Raw genomic sequence first — 21,341 nt, 5'->3', positions numbered from 1 at the left:
GAAACAATAGCATCACTCAGTACAGCACTTAGTGACGTGCATTAAATCGGTCACTTTTGAAAACAGTGACGAATGTTTTGCAAAGTATACCCCGAAATGGAGAGAGAAACGGTTAACTGAGCGATACACAGTGAGTTTTCCACTAATAGTTCGTGGCTTCTCACAAAAGGGGAATGTCCCGAATTTGATTCGTGACAGACAGACACACACACACACACACACACACCTGCATGGGTAGCAACACCTGCCAGTGTTAATTTGGTGTTACATCTCAGCAGTCAACATGGACACACACACACACACACACACCTCTGCATGAGTAGCAACATCTGCCAGTGTTAATTTGGTGTTACATCTCAGCAGTCAACATGGACACACACACACACACACACACACACACACACACACACACACCTCTGCATGAGTAGCAATATCTGCCAGTGTTAATTTGGTGTTACATCTCAGCAGTCAACATGGACACACACACACACACACACACACACACACACACACACACACACACACACACACACACACACACACCTCTGCATGAGTAGCAACATCTGCCAGTGTTAATTTGGTGTTACATCTCAGCAGTCAACATGGACACACACACACACCTCTGCATGAGTAGCAACATCTGCCAGTGTTAATTTGGTGTTACATCTCAGCAGTCAACATGGACACACACACACACCTCTGCATGAGCAGCAACATCTGCCAGTGTTAATTTGGTGTTACATCTCAGCAGGCAACATGGACACACACACACACACACACACACACACACACACACACACACACACACACACACACACACACACGAGACACCGAGAAGTGCAGACGTTCACCTGGAGCGCTCCATACCGAGCCAGCACGGCCAGTGGCATTACCTAAATTAGTATCTTTATATGAGTCAAGGTCTGTACCAGGTTAGACTAAATGATTTTTTATTTAAAAAATAAAAAAATAAGAAGTTTAAACAAGACTTGTTCAAACAGAAAAGAGAACCGAGTGGCGAAAGAATGCGCTGTCAGCTGAGGTTTGTTTAGACTACAACTGCCCCAGGGAATGTACAGTAAGTACACTGTGCTTTTAGTATTTCAAAATGGACACATACTTTAGTAAAGCAAATTTGGAAAAGAAAAGGGATAAAGGTAGAAAGCAAGATGATGATTTCTACCAAGAACTGGTTGAAGTGGAGACTCACAATAGACTGGTTGAATGTGTTCACAAACTGGGGATGGCTTTCAAAAATGAAATTGATGAAATAAAGAAGCAGATGCACTTGCAAAAGGAAGAAGTAGAAAAACTAGGGAGATAAACAAGAAAGACACAACCATCAGTGAACTAACAGTGGAATTGAGTACACGTAGGAAGAAAATGAGTGAAATGGCAAGTACAGTAGTCAATCACGAGAGTATTATGGAAGAGTTCAAAAATGATACAGAGACAATTAGGCAAGTAAGCAGTCTAATAGACCAGAGCAGTGATACTGAGGAGAAGATAACACAGGTGAATGAAGCTGTGCAAAGCTACAAAAATGATGTGGAAACCACGTATGCTGAAATGGTGAAAGTAAAGAAGGACTTAGAAACAAGGGTAGAGGAAAAACGCATTAAAAAGGAAGTGAAAAGAATAATCCAGAACAATCCAAAGTTAGTCAGAGACTCAGTAGATATCAACAAATCTATAGTAATCACTGGTATACAAGAGGAAGAAGTAAAAAACAAGATCACAAGAGACAAAAAGGAGATGGCAAATGTAATGAGCTTACTGAAAGAAGTAACAGAGGAAATCTGTAGTAAAGATATAGAGGAACATTAAAGGTTAGGGAAATACGAGAGAAGCAAGACAAGACCTCTAAAGGTGACTTTCCAGAGTGTAAACACTGTGGAGGATATACTAAAAAAATGCAAAGGCTCTTATGGAAAAAGAGGAGTTCAAAAATGTATGGATAAAAAGATGCCTAACACAAGTGTAACTGGAATTACTGAAAGAGAAGAGGGAGGAAGCAAAAACAAAAAATGAGGGAAGATCAGAAGAGGAGAAGAACACATTTTTTTTTTTTTTTACAAAGTAATAGGATTGCAGGTACGAAAGTGGTACACAAACAGGAGGGAATAAAAAGGAGGAAGATAGTAGAACCATGTCAAGACAAGTATATAAACAAGATGATAAAGTTGATGTACTCAAATGTGGATGGAATGGTATCTAAATTACTAGAGATGAATGATTGTCAGAGAAAATGAACCATATATAATATGCCTAACTGAAACAAAATTAATACCAAGGATATCCAATGACATACTAAACTTAGAGGAATAAAATATATGGAGAAGAGACACAAATTTAAAAAAGGAAGGAGGAATTACAATATTAACTAAGAAAAATCTAAAAGTCAATGAAATAAAACTAGATATACCATCACAAGTAGAACTGATTGCAGTAGAGATCAACACATCTGAGGGGAAAGTAACTGTAGCCAATTTGTACATGCCACCCAGATCAAACACATGGGAAAGAGACGAATATGAGGACCTGGCAGAGAGTACAATTCAAAGTTTAAGATCGTTACTACATAAAATGGAAGAGAAATCGGAAAGAATTATACTAACTGGAGATTTTAATACAAATATAAATTGGAATACTCTAGATATAATTAGCCAAGAAAGCTGTTGGGACCAAAAGCTCCTGGATCTCGTGCAAGAGTTTTTCCTAACGCAACATGTGAGGGAAACCACCAGAAAAAGAGGACTCGATGTACCTTCAATACTAGATCTAATATTTACTAGGCAAGAAAATGATATTGACAGTTTAATATATCACCCTCCACTCGGCAAAAGCAATCATGCAGTACTAAATTGCAACTTCAGGATAGCATGTGACATAGTTAACAGCAATGATAGTTACAAAAAGAGCCTAAACTATAAAAAGGGAAATTATCAAGACCTAAAGAAGTATTTCTTTGAAGTTGATTGGGAAAATGAGCTTAGAGGACAAGATTTAAATGCTGTATATAAAAAATTCTGTGAATTTTATGAAATAGGAGTCCAGAAGTACATCCCACAGCACAAAGAAACAGATAAGAAAATACAGAAATGGTTCAATACAGAATGTAAAAAATCAAAAGAAAGAAGAGATTTGTTGTGAAATAGATACAGAAGACACAACAGTGAAAGGGCGTATAATAATTACAAACAGGCAAGAAACGATTATACAAGAATAAGGAGAGAAGCCCAAAAACAGTTTGAGGAGGATATAATAAATAAAAGTAGTGATCAATCAAAGCTATTTTACAGCTACATCAGAAGCAAAACCAAAGTAAACGATATAATACAATCCGTTAAGGACGAAGGAATCACTTATACACAAGAGAAAGATATTTGTGAAGCGCTAAATAAGAATTTCCAATTAGTTGTTACAGAAGAAAAAATTTTTGAGAGGGACTATGTGGAACATGCATGTCCACACATACTACCAGATATACAAATATCAGAAAAAGTAATACAGGAGAAGTTAAGTAAATTAGACAGAGGAAAAGCAAGTGGTCCTGATGAAATTTCATGTTGGGTACTACGAGAATGTGCAAAGGAGTTAAGTAAACCATTATTTTTAATTTTCAAGAAATCCTTGAGTCAATGTAAACTACCTGATATTTGGAAGAGAGCAAATATTGTCCCCTTATTCAAGAAAGGAAATAGACAAAATCCACTCAACTACCGACCAGTATCACTGACCAATGTTGTAAGCAAGGTATTACAAAAGCTTATAAGAAAAACTTGGGTAAATCATCTACAAGAACACAGTATGCTAACAGAAAGACAGTTTGGTTTCAGAAAAGGAAAATCATGTGTTACTAATCTGTTGAGCTACTATGACAGAGTAACAAACACAATACAGGAAAGAGAAGGATGGGTGGACAGTATCTATTTAGATTTCAAGAAAGCTTTTGACACAGTACCACACCAAAGACTTTTATGGAAACTGTACCATCAAGGAGGAATTCGAGGCAAACTGTTTTGTTGGATGCAAAATTTTCTCATAAAAAGAGAAATGAGAACAGTACTAAGTGGAAACAACTCATCATGGAAAGAAGTGACTAGTGGAGTACCACAGGGTTCAGTGCTGGCACCAATCATGTTTTTAGGGTATATAAATGATATAAACAGTAACACTGGAAATAAAAGCTATCTGAGTATGTTTGCAAATGATGTAAAAATACAAAGGAGAATTACTAATACAGACTTGTAAAAAGCTACAAGGAGAATTAAATAAACTTCATGAATAGAGTAATACATGGCAAATGGAATTCAATGTGGACAAGTGTCATGTAATCAAGTCTGGTAAAAGTGGAAAAAGACCTGATTGGGATTATACGTTAGGAAATAAAACTCTACACACATCAGAAAGAGAGAAGGACCTAGGTGTGATTATCAATAACAAACTATCTCCGGCTGACCACATCAGTGAGAAGGCACGGAACATGTATACACTGCTTGCAAACATGAGAATAGCATTCACATACATAAATGAAGACATGCTAAGAAGGATTATAACATCATTCATTAGACCAACCCTGGAGTATGCATCAGTAGTCTGGAGTCCTCATCTCAAAAAACACATAGACAAGATTGAAAAAGTTCAAAGGGCCGCTACAAGATCGGTACCAAGCTTAAGGGACCTAAGCTACGAAGAAAGACTAAATAAACTGAATCTACCAACACAACACGAGAGAAGGAAAAGAGGTGACATGATAATGCTATATAGGTGCACATCAGGGAAGGAGAAAATAGACATAAATGATTACTTAACATATGAAGAAGCATCAGCAAGAGGACACTGCAAAAACTGCATAAGAAGAGAGGTGATAAAGACGTAAGGAAATTCAGTTTCCCAAACAGAGCAATTGATCAATGGAATGCACTACCGAATGAAATAGTGTGTGCCAAAACAATTCACAAATTTAAGGATATGTACGATAAATATGGTTTAAGACACGGGACAGTACGAGCTTGACTCATTCCTGTAAAGATACAATTAGGTACAATTAGGTAAGAACATCTCTGCTTGAGTAGGAACATCTGCCAGTGTTAATTTGGTGTTACATCTCAGCAGTCAACATGGACACACACACACACACACACACACACACACACACACACACACACACACACACACACACACACACACACACACACACACACACACACACCTCTGCATGAGTAGCAACATCTGCCAGTGTTAATTTGGTGTTACATCTCAGCAGTCAACATGGACACACACACACACACACACACACACACACACACACACACCTCTGCATGAGTAGCAACATCTGCCAGTGTTAATTTGGTGTTACATCTCTGCAGTCAACATGGACACACACACACACACACACACACACACACACACACACACACACACACACACACACACACACACACACACACACACACACACACACACACACACACACACACACACCTCTGCATGAGTAGCAACATCTACCAGTGTTAATTTGGTGTTACATCTCAGCAGTCAATATGGACACACACACACACACACACACACACCTCTGCATGGGTAGCAACATCTGCCAGTGTTAATTTGGTGTTACATCTCAGCAGTCAACATGGACACACACACACACACACACACACACACACACACACACACACACACACACACACACCTCTGCTTGAGTAGCAACATCTGCCAGTGTTAATTTGGTGTTACATCTCAGCAGTCAACATGGACACAGACACACACACACACACACACACACACACACACACACACACACACACACACACACACACACACACACACACACACACACACACACACCTCTGTATGAGTATCAACATCTGCCAGTGTTAATTTGGAGTTACATCTCAGCAGTCAACATGGACACACACACACACACAAACACACCTCTGCATGAGTAGCAACATCTGCCAGTGTTAATTTGGTGTTACATCTCAGCAGTCAACATGGACACACACACACACACACACACACACACACACACACACACCTCTGCATGAGTAGCAACATCTGCCAGTGTTAATTTGGTGTTACATCTCTGCAGTCAACATGGACACAGACACACACACACACACACACACACACACACACACACACACACACACACACACACACACACACACACACCTCTGCATGAGTAGCAACATCTACCAGTGTTAATTTGGTGTTACATCTCAGCAGTCAATATGGACACACACACACACACACACACACCTCTGCATGGGTAGCAACATCTGCCAGTGTTAATTTGGTGTTACATCTCAGCAGTCAACATGGACACACACACACACACACACACACACACACACACACACACACACACACACACACACACACACACACCTCTGCTTGAGTAGCAACATCTGCCAGTGTTAATTTGGTGTTACATCTCAGCAGTCAACATGGACACAGACACACACACACACACACACACACACACACACACACACACACACACACACACACACAACACACACACACACACACACACACACACACACACACACACACACACACACACACACACACACACACACACACCTCTGTATGAGTAGCAACATCTGCCAGTGTTAATTTGGAGTTACATCTCAGCAGTCAACATGGACACACACACACACACAAACACACCTCTGTATGAGTAGCAACATCTGCCAGTGTTAATTTGGTGTTACATCTCAGCAGTCAACATGGACACAGACACACACACACACACACACACACACACACACACACACACACACACACACACAAAAACACACACACACACACACACACACACACACACACACACACCTCTGTATGAGTATCAACATCTGCCAGTGTTAATTTGGAGTTACATCTCAGCAGTCAACATGGACACACACACACACACAAACACACCTCTGCATGAGTAGCAACATCTGCCAGTGTTAATTTGGTGTTACATCTCAGCAGTCAACATGGACACACACACACACACACACACACACACACACACACACACACACACACACACACACACACACACCTCTGCATGAGTAGCAACATCTGCCAGTGTTAATTTGGTGTTACATCTCTGCAGTCAACATGGACACAGACACACACACACACACACACACACACACACACACACACACACACACACACACACACCTCTGCATGAGTAGCAACATCTGCCAGTGTTAATTTGGTGTTACATCTCAGCAGTCAAGATGGACACACACACACACACACACACACACCTCTGCATGGGTAGCAACATCTGCCAGTGTTAATTTGGTGTTACATCTCAGCAGTCAACATGGACACACACACACACACACACACACACACACACACACACACACACACACCTCTGCTTGAGTAGCAACATCTGCCAGTGTTAATTTGGTGTTACATCTCAGCAGTCAACATGGACACAGACACACACACACACACACACACACACACACACACACACACACACACACACACACACACACACAAAAACACACACACACACACACACACACACACACACACACACACACACACACACACCTCTGTATGAGTAGCAACATCTGCCAGTGTTAATTTGGAGTTACATCTCAGCAGTCAACATGGACACACACACACACACAAACACACCTCTGTATGAGTAGCAACATCTGCCAGTGTTAATTTGGTGTTACATCTCAGCAGTCATCATGGACACACACACACACTTCTGCATGAGTAGCAACATCTGCCAGTGTTAATTTGGTGTTACATCTCAGCAGTCAACATGGACACACACACACACACACACTCACACACACATACCTCTTCATGAGTAGCAACATTTGCCAGTGCTAATGTAGTGTTACATCTCAGCAGTCAACATGGACACACACACACACACACACACACACACACACACACCTCTTCATGAGTAGCAACATTTGCCAGTGTTAATCTAGTGTTACATCTCAGCAGTCAAGATGCACAGATGGCAATTTTAGGACAAGTTAGAGTGAAAAGAATATAGAATCAAGAATAATGAAGTGAGATGATGCAAAATAATGACACCTTCTCACCCTTCCTATTGGCCTTGTGTGTTACGGGGATCTGCTCCAACCTCCACACACGAAAAACAAACAAACAAACAAAAACACTATCATTATTACTTGTGTTGACTCAAAATCCCTACTGTATGCTGGGAACTGAACTTAAAGTAAAAGGTGACCAGCCTAGCTCACCCTTGAGTAGCATTATTTGAGAAATATACAACAGAATATCAGGGTGTAATGTGCAAAATAAATCACTACTACAATGACAATCAGATGAGGAGTGGAGAGATATATGAGGGATGGAGATGTGAGCTGGAGGGGCAGAGAAGAATGAGATCAAGGACGAGATGGAAAGACAGAGCGGTGATACAGGAAAGAGGAGTGTGTGAGGTGGAGGAGAAGAGGTGGAGGACGAGAGGAGGAGGGGGAGACCAAGGATGAGATGGAGGGATGGAGCGTAGAGATATATGAGTGTGGGATGTGAGTTGGAGGGAGGGCAGACAAATGGCAGAGGATAGGGCGATGTGGACACGATCCATTTGTGACCACCCCTTATGGGATTAAGCTGTCTGGCAATAGATAGATAGATGGACAGACAGACAACCAGAAAGATAGATAAATCCTTAGAATGCCTATCCTGGTGTACCTTAACCCTTGTGGAGATTTTGTTGCTGCCTGTGCTGTCACCACCACCACCACCACCACTGCGGGTTGACGCCCCTCACCACACTTCCTCTTGTGCTGCTCATCTTCACCAGTCTACACCAGAAAACACACAGTGTATATCATTAGGCTCACTTATTTTCACTTACTATGTAGAGAGACTGGGGAATGAGAGACTGAGTAGGAGAGTATGTGAGAAAGGTGGGGATGGGGAAACTGATGAGATGAGGAAAGGGGTGAGTGGTATATGAGTATGAGAGAAAGGGTTGTGTGATTTGGAGAGAGGGCAGACTGATGTCAGAGGCCTGGATGACATGGAGGTGATTTGCTTGTGGCCACTTGTAGGATTAAGACATGTGACCATGGATAGATAGACAGATAGATGGATGTATTATCATCATCTCAACCTCTTTTACAAATCCAAGTACTGTACAGCCAAAAAGCAAGAACAAAAATGACAGAAGGAGAACTAATCCACAGTATGCCTAATTATACAAACACACTCTCATTGACTCAGCACTCAGCCTCCGGAATCCCGACTCCACCTCACAGGCCTAACCAGCCACACTTAGGGTCGTACTGTAAAACCCAAGAGTTCAGGCGGTCCAGCAGTGACGTTCAGTCATCAGACGTTCCTGAGCGTCAGTCATCCTTACTATAAAAAAAATCTGGATCGTCAGTCTTGGCAAAAGTCAGCTCAGGCACGTGAATGTCACGACAGTTGCTTGACTGGACGTTAATGTGCTGCATAAGCGCTGACAGCGAGCAATTTTGAATGTTTCTTCTGTTTAATAAACCAGACACTTCGCAAACCCATTCTAAACTTTTACTTTTATGTAGGATATTTGTATTTATGTCCTGGAATTGGTAAAAAAAAGGTAGAATGTATAAAGAGGATGCATTTATGGGCAAGATACAGTATACTGTATAGGCTGAACAAGAATTATAATTTATCCTCCTATCTCATTCTTTGCATTAAATACTTATCTTGATACCATAATTTGAATTTATAGGAGCAAAGTGAATGAATTATTGCCTACTTCATAGACTTCCATGGTATGTTTTCTGCCAGCTCACCAGCCAGGCACTATACTCCATTTCACTGAGTCTGCCACCATCAGCAATGTCATCAACACCTGTAGTGTTGATGTAAATCCTCTGTACGAGGTGAACCTCTGTGTATTACCTTGAGAACCAATACATAACGGCAATACAAAATAGTAAAGTATATCCAATACTGAGGACCTCCATCAACGCTACAAGTGTTGACATCACTGATATGGTGCCAGACTTGATGAAATGCAGTATATACTGCTGTATAATCAGATTATGTGCACCTCTACTCATGTAGCAGTACATCATAATTATGTTCCTAATTTTGTCCCTAAATTTATACTGCAAGATGCAAATACATAGGTATTACATACAGTATTTATTTTTATCATGCAGGCTGCGTTGCTTCTGTCCAAGTTAGTTGAATGGTGACATTCTTTGCAGCACCAACACATGGGAGAGGCACAAATATTCACTTTTTTTCCCAGCTATTCTTTCCACACCTGTCATCCAGCCATGACCAGCAAACCATGCTGGAAAACATAGGTTATCAGATGTGCGTACTGTAACAGTTGTTCATTCAGTTCTTACATTTTTGCCTATAGTTTTTTCCCTAAGTGTCAGGACCAACTTGCCTAGAACGGGCTCCTACGTTCCTCATGGGGCAATGTACGATTGGATGATGGATGGATGGATGGATGGATACTATTGCCACATTACCTGTCCAGCTATAATCAGTCAATTTCTATTTTGGCTCAGTAATTATACTCCTCTGGTATTCACTTCCTTATTTCCTTTCCCTTCAAATAGTGTGCAGTGACTTTTACTTGATACAGTACAGTTTTTCTTTTTCTATCCCAGTCTGCCAGCTAAATCTTACCTCTTTTCCCAGAAGCAATTCCACCTCTACAGTGCTTTCATCCAATTCTGTCTTATCCATTTTCAAACTGCTTACAGTTCTGTCTTCCTAGCTTTCTCCTAAACTATTCACATTCTTGATGTTGCTCTCCATCACTAAATATTTATCTCATTATTTCCTTTTTTGTCACAGGCACTGCTTACCAGCTCCTTTATGCTTTTATATAACCCTTCCACCCACGCCAATATTCCCTGCCTTTCCAGCACCATCTACTCCATTACAATACCACTCATTTTGATCTAATTATTTTTTTGCATTACATGTGCATGGTACAGGCCATTTCTTGAGGCCTGCACCTATTTACAGGTAAGAAAATCTCTTGGGATAAAGGTGCCTCATGTTTTTTTTTTTTTTTTTTAATCATGACATAATTTGCATTGTTTCATCAATAAATTTTGAACAAAGTCAAAACACCTCTGCTCAAAACTGTTTGATCCTAACTAACCAATGGTAACTTTACCTAACTTTACCTTCACTAATTTACTTGTCTATCTATCTATCTATCTATAGCCCGATGCCCTAATCCCGCAAAGGGTGACCGCAGACTTGTACTAAATAAAAATTTATGTACTCTTTTTACCCTTCCTGTAATTACAGTGTAAGGGAACTCTAAAGCTGGTGAAAAATACAAATTTAACCATTTATCTAACTCTGATATTTGTAATTTCTGCCTTGTAGTATAATATTGTATACATAATCTTCTTATACACATATTTAGTCTCAAATATGGGGAAAAAGTATTACTGTACCCGGTAAAGTACTGAGGCTTTCATTATGTTAGCAACCACTGTAACTGCTACATGAATCAACTACAGTATACATTTGAACTGCATATGATACACTTCAGGAAGTATCCCCCCCCAAAAAAAAAAAAAAAAAAAAAAAAATTTAATTCCTTTCCAGTGCCAAGACAGCAACACACATATTAGTCAACTAGACTGGGGCAGAAGCTTATGGGATTCCCCTCAAATGTGATAACTACAGCACTGAGCTAACACACAAAATCTTGATATTGTTGCCATCTCAAAAATCTACTGAGAAATTACACAGGTAGTCTGAAATTAATTTCAGAGCACAATTTATTAACTATATCTATCTATCTATTATCCAATCTTACATTGCCCCATGAGGAGCGTAGGAGCTCGGGGCTAGGCAGTTGGTCCCAACATTTAGGATGAGAGTGACCAGCCTCACTCATCCCTGAGTGGCATTACATGAGCAATCAACCCCAGCCACCCCTTGGATATAAACCTTCACCGGTTCAATCCGACTGGAGCGCAATAATTACCCACTAAACCACCAGGTGCCAAAATTTGGTTATATGGTTACCACCCAGCATAGTAAACGGTTTTGTGGTGTACAGGAAATCATTTGGCTTGTCACTCAGTGCAGAGTCACCCACAGGCAGAAGGAAGAGGATAGAATGAAGGAAGGAAAGACAGAAGAGGGAGTGTAAAGTTACCAGTAGGCAGAAGGACAAGGATAGAATGAAGGAACGTAAGACAAAAAAGGATGGAAGAAAAGAAGAATGGAGGAGAGGAAAGGGCAGACATCCGACAGCAGCACTACATCGAGTGAGTGGATGGTGAGTGCCCCCACCTACCACTTACAATTTATTATCATATAACTATAATAAACTGTGCTCTGAAGTTATGATAACTCCAATTATTATGCACCAAGTAGTCACCACCAGACTCATCACATTGGAAGTTTTCTTTACTCATATTCGCTACAGAAATGTTTAGTCTTGTAAATTTTTCTCAGCACCACTAGATATCTTATATATTTTAGCCTGCCAAAGAAAATTTTATTACCAAATTATTGAGTGTTTATACAGTATATGGAAAAGCCAGCAATCTTATTTATGAATATTTAAGTTTGTTGCATGAAAGGGGGGTCTCTGATGGCGTTTATCCTCTGATCTCATTCCAGTACTATTTTACGCCATATCCAGCTGCTGATCGCCTGCCATAAGGCTGCGGCCGCAATGAAGGTGACAAGCGGGGAGGTAGCGTCAAGCAATGAGTGGCGAGGTGAGCGTCAACGCGATGTATGTCCAAACAGGCAAACTTGCAGGAGACAGATAGTCAGAAGCATGCCTATAGTGAAACATCCGCTGGACAATTCACCATTTACTGAATTACGTTTCATTGATTTATGTATTGATAATAAAACTGTCGATGTTCATTACATATTTACATATACACATACATATAGTGTATACACTAATCTGTTTATTGGTTTTAAGCCTACAGTGTAACAAAGGGCACAGAGCAAAAATACTGGCATGAATATTTGACATTACAGTAATGGTCTTTGATAGGTTTTATAACAATGGTGGAACAAACGTTACTTAAGCAATCACATGACAAACTGATGCTCGATTATAATTTACCATTTGGATGCAGTTATTCACAGATATCTTCAAGAAGAAATGGAAAATGTGTGTAACTTGCAATACTTTGGTGATAGAAACTCCGTGTACAAACAGCTAGTTAAGGAGTTTATTATGAGCTCACAACAAAATAGTCTGCCCTTCTTGAGTGTCTGCTCTGAACTGACGCAGCAGCGCCTTCTCCCAGGCTTGGACTCTGGGAAAGCGTGTTAGGTCAGCAAGTTTAGTGGGGGCATGTGTGCACTGGGGGGGGGGATATATACATCGGGGGTAGACATATTGTAGGGGGGGTACACTACTCCCCCGGGTTGTTGAGATGGTGTCTCCTGACACCAGGAGTGATATGGTGTTTGATTATATTACTAAGGCAGGGTACAAGGGATAAGTATGATACAGGGGCAGTAGGGGAGACATGGCCATGTTTAGGGGAGGGAATTAGGAGGATATATACAGAGAAGATATACAGGGATTAATAGATATGTGTCCAGGAAGGGTTGAAGGTATACATAGACATAATGGGGATTACACAATAATATCTTGATACATGATAAACAAGGAGTAGATATGAGAGTTCTATTGTTTTTCTTCGTTCTTTTTTTTTTTTTTTTTTTTGTTAGTTTCTGTAGGATACACTGTCACTCAATAATGCATTAAAGAAATACCATCATTTTCTAGTAGGAAGAGTTCTGTTCACAGTTTGGTTAATTGTCAGATGGCATTGGTAGTCACTGAATGTGAGGGCACTAAGTACGGGGAGTTTCTACGTCGTGTGTAGGGCGTACTATGCCTGTAGCGACTCTGATTTCTTGGAGTCGGCGTTCCATTTTCCTGACACAACAATGCACTGCACATATGATGAGTAGAAAACCTATGAAAGCGATAACCACAGGGGAAAACACAACTGTTGGATGAACCCAGGAACGGCTGAAGGCCAGAGAAAATTGATCCATAATGAAGTCACTGTCATTGAGGAATGTTAGCATGCGCAAGTTAGGGGAGGTGACGGTAATGTTGGCAGATGGTAGGGTGGAAGGCATGTTGATTGGCTGAAAGATGTCATAGGAGTGTTTACGGACAGCTTGGTGATAGCGAGTGGTGTAAGTGATGATGGACTCTGATTTGATGGTACAGTACAATAGTCTGGTGCTTTGTACAGACCAATAGCGGGGACGGATCGAACCGAAGAACCAGGACACATGATTGTGACAGAGATGGGAACAGCAAAGAAGAAGTACTGGACATGGTTGAGGTGAGCATGGTGGACCGGGAGTTCAGGAGCCGGTACAGAGGAACAGGCTGAGTAGATAGAATGGTTGCGAACTAAAGCAGACTCACAGGGTGTAGCGCTGCTAGGGAAGATAGCGAAAAGGTGGGCAGCACAGAGACGAGAGGTCGGAGTAAGAGAGGAACATTTCTGGAGGTCTGTGGAAGAAAGGAAGGCAACTGAAAGATGATCATGGGAGAGGAGGAAATATTCTGAAGGAACAGATACTTGTAACAAGGAGGTGTTGTGGCCGAAAGGGAAGGGAATGATGTGGAAAAGGTTAAAGGTTATTGCAGAACGGAGAGGAATATGGACGACGATGTATTTGGTGAGAAGAGTGGCTGCGAGAAGAGGATAATAATATTCGAGGGAGGAGTAGGGGAGGACCTGGGATTGACCGAAGGTGGAGTGAGCCAATTCCAGGACAGAACGGAGAGCTGAGACAGGTACTAAGTCGGCAGTGACACGTCCATTTATAGCATCGACCAAGATACGAACCAAGGCAGAGACTTGAGACAGGAGAGAGTCGATGGCCAGGTGGAGATTATCCATGTTGAGTTTGAGGTAGAAGAATTGGGAGATAACATTGAGATCTGAAAAGTGTTGTCGTAAGATATCGGTGAAGTTGTTTAGAGTGGACGTTACTTCATTTAGGTGGGCCGTAATCTTCTGTAACATAGTGTGGCGGATTTTGATGACTCGGCGTTGTGATTCTAGGGCTGAAGCTAAATGAGTGAGATCAGATTAGAAGCCAGAAATGTCACGGGCTGTAGCAACGCCAAACAAGCCACTTAGAATCTCACCTCCGAAGTCGAAGAGATCTCGTTTCACACATTACGACCAATGGGTGTCTGAATGGAAAATGTGTCATTGAGCTCAGTGAATTTGTTACTTATGTATTGCAATTGCCAGGAGAGTGGTAGGAAAAGGTTATAGAGATACTGATTTGGGTTGTGTGTCCCCATGATGGCCATGAGATGGGTCTTGATTCCATGGAGCTGGTGCGCGTAGGCAGGTAGGGCAATGGCTACGTCGGCCAGGGGCACAAGATCGTAGCACAGGGAGACTTCCTCGCCTCCTGAGCCGACCAAGGCACCAGGACGTACTCCACCATCGTCCTGACCCGACCCAGACCCCAGGAGGGTCAGCACTGCCAGCAGGGAGATCGCTAACATCGTAATTAGAGAATCAGGGTAGAGTTAATGGGAGAGGTCCTGAAGAGGTTGATGGGCAGAGCGCAGTTTGGACAGATACTGATTGGTTGATGAATGAGTAGGTAAAGGTGGAGATGAAGGAGATTGAGGGATGTGTGAAGGGGAAGGGGGGTCAGGAGGTTGTGTAAGTGACTCTTCCAACACGAGGCCACGGGGTGCTCGCTTTACGTCATCGACGTGGACCCATTTGGTGTCCTTAGTGGACAGGTCCTGGAGGTGAAATTTGTTGCCTTGTTGAGTGAGGACGCGGTGTGCCCTGCAAATTTGTCATCCAACTTAGAGGAACGTGTATGGGAATGAGCAAAGAAAAGATCACCTACACTGATAGTGACAGGAGAGGCAGATTTATGTTGGCGCTGCAGCATGTCCTCCTGAGAGGAAGCCAAAGTGGATTGGACATACTGGTGGATTGTCTGGAAGTTGGCCAATTTTAGTTTAACATAATCATCCATGTTGCAGATGGGTTCTGGCTTTGTGGATAAGAGAGAGTATGAGAGGTCCTTGTCAAAACCAAAGAGGATGAAGAAGGGAGATTCGGCAATGGATGCATTGATGGAGCTATTGATTAAGGATGCCACTTAGGGAATCCAGTCATCCCAGGACGAACTATGGGAGCCTAGATGTCTGAGGCACTCTAAGATTTTTCGATTGTGGCGTTCTACAAGGCCATTGGAAGTTGGATGGTTAGGCACGACATTGCACTTACTGATATGAAAGCGGCGACAGATCTCATCTAGAAGGCTATTGTTGAACTCTGTACCGTTGTCAGTAAGAATGGTATGAAGGGTACTGAACGGGCAAATTATGTGATCTACAAAGGCACGTGCAACGCTCTTCGTGGTCTTGTCGGAGAGGGGTACGAGGACACAGTAGCGGGAGAAGTGGTCAACCGCTACGAACAAGTACTCAGTGCCAGATTCCGTGAGAGGTAGTTTTAAGAGATCGATTGAGACAGTTTCCCATGGTCGTGAAGGGATTGGGTATTGTAGGAGAGGTGCAGGTAAGCCGGTTGATCCTTTGTGGCGGTGGCAGGAGAGGCAAGAGTCACAGTGGGCATTGATATCGCGGCACATGGTTGGCCAATAGTATTTGAGACGTGCTTGGTGCAAGCATTGGTCTTTACCTGGATGGGAAGCTTGAGGGGTATGATGAACAATGTGAAGAACCATTGATATCAGGGCAGTGGGGACAACAAGTTGGAATACTTCGCGATTGGGCATGTCTTTTCCTGTTAGTAGTGTTTTCCTGTACAAGAGATCATCATCTAGCATGGACTCATCTAGTGATACTAGCAGAGTAGGTAAGGTCGAGGCATCGCCAGATTCTAGGAAATAAATGACTCTGGACCACATGGGGTCTTGGCGCTGAAAGTTTTGAACAACTTCTGACATTAGTGTAGTGTTTTCAGTTACTTCGGGCTCCAGTGATGTTATAGCTTCTGCTATGTGACATGAGAGTGCATCTGCGACTACATTCAACTTGCCTGGTACATATTGAAAAGTGGGATTGAAGTCCTGAATGATGACAGACCATCTAGCTAGCCTACCTGTTAGGTTGCGGTTCTTGAACAAATCACATAGTGGAAGGTGGTCTGTTTGGATATGCAATGGATAACCATAGACTATATCTCTGAAATGTTTCAAAGACCAGACTACCGCTAGTGCTTCGAGATCTGTGATACTGTAGTTACGTTCAGCGGTTGTAAGGGTGCGACTAGCATATGCTATTACGCGCATCCTTGATGCTTTATCGAGTTGCATCAAAACGGCACCAAGTCCAGTGCCTGAGGCGTCTGTGCAGAGAAGGAAGGGTTTGGTATAATCAGGGAATGCTAGAACAGGGGCATTTACATGAGCTATCTTTAGCTTTTGGAAAGCCTGTGACTGGTCGTTAGTCCAAACAAAGGGCACATTCTGCTTGAGTAAGTGGATCAGAGGAGCAGCAATCTTTGTGTAGTCTTTAATGAATCTACGATAATAGCCACTGAGACCCAGGAAACTTCGTACAGCTTCGGTAGTGGTAGGTTCTGGGAAGTTAATAATCGCTTTAGTTTTATCTTCATTAGTATGAATGCCTTGTGCATCTACGACATGGCCTAGGAATTTGATTTTCTTTCGCAGGAAGTCACATTTACTGAGACTGATTTTCAGGCCTGCGAGCTGGAGGCATTCAAAGACTTGCTGGAGCTTGGTAAAATGGTCAGGGATGGATTTACTCACAACACTTATATCATCTAGGTAAGCAAAAAGAGAGTGTCCCATCATACCGCTGAAGACTGAATGGATAAGTCGCATGAACACGGAAGGAGCATTTCTCAGACCAAAAAGGAGTCTCTTAAACTGAAAATGTCTGGAAGGGGTGCTGAAGGCTGTAACTGGGCGAGAGGACTCTTCCATTTCGATCTGCCAGTACCCGCTGAGGAGGTCTAAAGATGAAAAGACTACGTTATTTTCACCAAGGGATTCTAGCAAATCAGTGAGGACGGGTAACGGGAAACGGTCTGGAACGGTGACAGAATTGACCTTACGATAGTCGACTACTGGTCTAAGGTTGCCGTCCTTCTTTGGTACTAAGAAAAGTGGGCTATTCCATGGACTGACGGAGGGTTCAATAATGTCCTGGTCTAACATGTTCTGTACCATTTGATCTGTTTGCTTTCTCTGGCTGTGAGGAAATCGATACGCTGGTATGTAAATCGGCTGAGTTCATGGTAGTAGTTCAATCGTATGTTTGACAAGGTATGTTCTGCCCATCGGTTCACCGGTAAGGCAACCACGTTTCTGTACGAGGTCAGAAGGTTGAGGAGTTGTGGCGTATTTTCTGGGAAATCCGTGCAAGTGAGAGGTGAGAGCATATCGGGTGAATATGTCAGCGCAGATCCATTAGAGTTAATAGTACAGTACATACACTGATTGGCATACTATCATCAGTCTGAATAGTAGGAATTGAAGAATCCTGGCACACCTTTACAGCCGCTGGGTATACTAGGAAGTTTCCAATCTTTACACCACTTTTAAGTTTTAGTGGAGCATTTGTGACACTGAGCACGTACAGGTAGCATAAACTGTCCTCTAAGACTGTACACCACAATGACTCATAAGCCAAGCCATTTACACAACACATCTCAGGTAGTGTTAGTACATCCACTCCTTCGTTCGCACCGGCAACACAAACAGAGACTTTGGTGAACTCATGCGGTAACAAAATTGTGCACGTACAGTAATCCCGCATCATACGATGCCCCTTTATACGATATTTCGCTTATACAATGTCAAAATTTTAGTACCCTATGCCCACTATACAATGGGAACGATTTGCTACAACGATGGATCATCCGAGGCTCAGTGAACAGCAAATGTGCAAACGCAACAAAAACGTCCTCACACTGTCGGCATTGGACCACACACACTTGTCCACCGGTCCAGCTTCATTAGCTAGCCCTGACCAGCCAGCCAGTTCTGACATTGATGAGTGAGGGCTGTGACTGTGAGGCCGATTCGGGACAATTTGCCATCAGGACGATTCCCCGTCATTTATTTACGTATCAGTTTATTTAGCAAGTACTGTACACTAGTTTTTCAATTATGTAAGTTATAAAAGTGATAGTGGTTTATTGTTTATATAGTAAATATAAAATATGGCATCAAATCATGGACATTAAATGAAAAAATAATAAGATATTGAAACGTGAATCAGCTGATTTACGATCGTTCCTTCATCTTAGCATAAGGCTACATACGAGACATTGGCATTTATATAAATGCCTAATTACCTTAAGTGAACGATCGGCATACTTTGGAATTATACAAATAATCTTCATATTACGTCTATATAAATGTTTTGGGACAATTCGCCATCAACTCAATTCGCCATCACAACAATAACAAGACAATTCGCCATCGGGACTTTTCGTCGTCAGGATGATTCCCCGTTGTTTATTTTCATATCAGTCTATTTAGGAAGTACACTAGTTTTTTAGTACTGTATTTATACCTCTTCAAAGTCGTTTTAAAATATACCCAGGATGTTGTAGTACCAATGGAAATTAATGAAAACAGCTATGGGTGATGTTAGACAATAATTCAAAGTCAACTACAGCAAGGTAGAAACAAGTTAAATACTGTCTAAAAGTTCAACTTACAAATGATATCCAAAGCCAACGCTATTGAATGAAAATAGACTTTGATAGATCCCCCTGAAAATTAGTTATAAAAGTATCAGTTAATCAGTAATAAGTATATTTATAGAATGACGAGGGAATTGTCCTGACAGGGAACGTCCATATTATGACGACGAATTGTCGACTTCATGGCGAATTGTCTAGGAACCACATAAACAACACTTGCTTGCCTCAGTAAAGGTAAGAACTACTGTATACTGTATTTTCATGTTTTTTTCTCTTTATTCACTATTAATGTGTTACTTTAAATGTTTAAACATAAGGATGTTTCATGTATGTGAGTGCTAAGGTGTGTGTATGTGAGAGTTTAGGCACGTCTGGGAACGTATCCCCATTGACTCCATGTTATAATGGGATTGCTATACGATGGATTGCTTTACGATGGGGTTTTCAGGAACGGAACCCCATCGTATATTGAGGGATTACTGTATTCGTTACTGCACGTTTCGTCTCTGCGTGTTGGAGAAGATCATTCAAACTGTGTGAGCTAGGTAACTGAGACATGTCTGAGTCAGCGATATTGTTGTCGGGAGAGGAGGTAAGAGCCATTTCCGAAGGCTGAGGGGATGTATCATTAGACACTTAGGAATTTATGTCCTTGCTCGCAGTCTGTAAAGGAATGATCTCTGTATTCTCAGATGATGATGGTGGTGGTTTGGGCTGGTCTGGACTTTTTGGTAGTGATCGGGACAGAGGTAACTGAAGGACTGATTTGATCGTAAGAACAGGATGGGGACATTCCATACTGTATACTGGGAATCCAGAAATGTCTATACTACCACAGGCAGGTAATAATGCAATGCAGTGTTGTGCCATGGTGGAGAAACCAATAAGGGCATCTGTGGGATACTGCAAGTCATTAGTGACATGAAAATCAATTGGGATAGGGGGCAAATCTCTGTGTAGTTTGACTTCTAGGGTGACTCTTCCCTTAACCTTAAACTCTGAGCCTTCGACACCACATAGGCGAATGTCTGGTGGTTCTAGGAAACTGACGTGGTTGTGATGAATAAAATGTAAGGAATTGTCGGAGATCAGATTTACTATAGATCCTGTGTCCAAGAAGAATGACGTTGGTATGTCATGACTGCATCCGAGAATGACTAAACCAGAGGATGTTATGGGACCAACATGGTGGATGGGAAGTTGGGTTTCTGGTTCTACGTGATATTGGGCCGATACAGGTGCGGCGCTTCCCCCGACTGGTGGCAGTTGAGGTAATGACATTCCTCAGTGGTGTGAGTCGTGCTGGATTTGTGGTATTTGCATTTTGGATGACGGGAGTGGGAAGGCGTACGCTGTCTGGTTTGGGAGTGAGAACGTCTGTATTTATGGTCACAACTGGATTCTCGATGTCCAGGATGACCACAGTGCCAGCAAAGAATCGAAGATTGTCTGTTCCGTCGGACGCTAGATTGATCACGACCTGCGGTAGGAGAACGATGCGAGGCAGGTCTGCCGCGTGTGGTGGGACATGAGTGAGATTGGTCTGGGGTAGTGGTGTGACAGACTGAGGAGGCCAAGGGTTGGGTGATGCCCTGACGCGTGTAGTTCGAACCTGTTCTTTCATGAATGGCTTTAGTGACCTGAATAACT

This window comes from Coenobita brevimanus, chromosome 36 (assembly GCF_032717465.1).
Source record: "Coenobita brevimanus isolate Jiangsu-jjx chromosome 36, ASM3271746v2, whole genome shotgun sequence".
Classification (NCBI taxonomy): domain Eukaryota; kingdom Metazoa; phylum Arthropoda; class Malacostraca; order Decapoda; family Coenobitidae; genus Coenobita; species Coenobita brevimanus.
Note: the sequence above shows the minus strand (reverse complement) of the source record.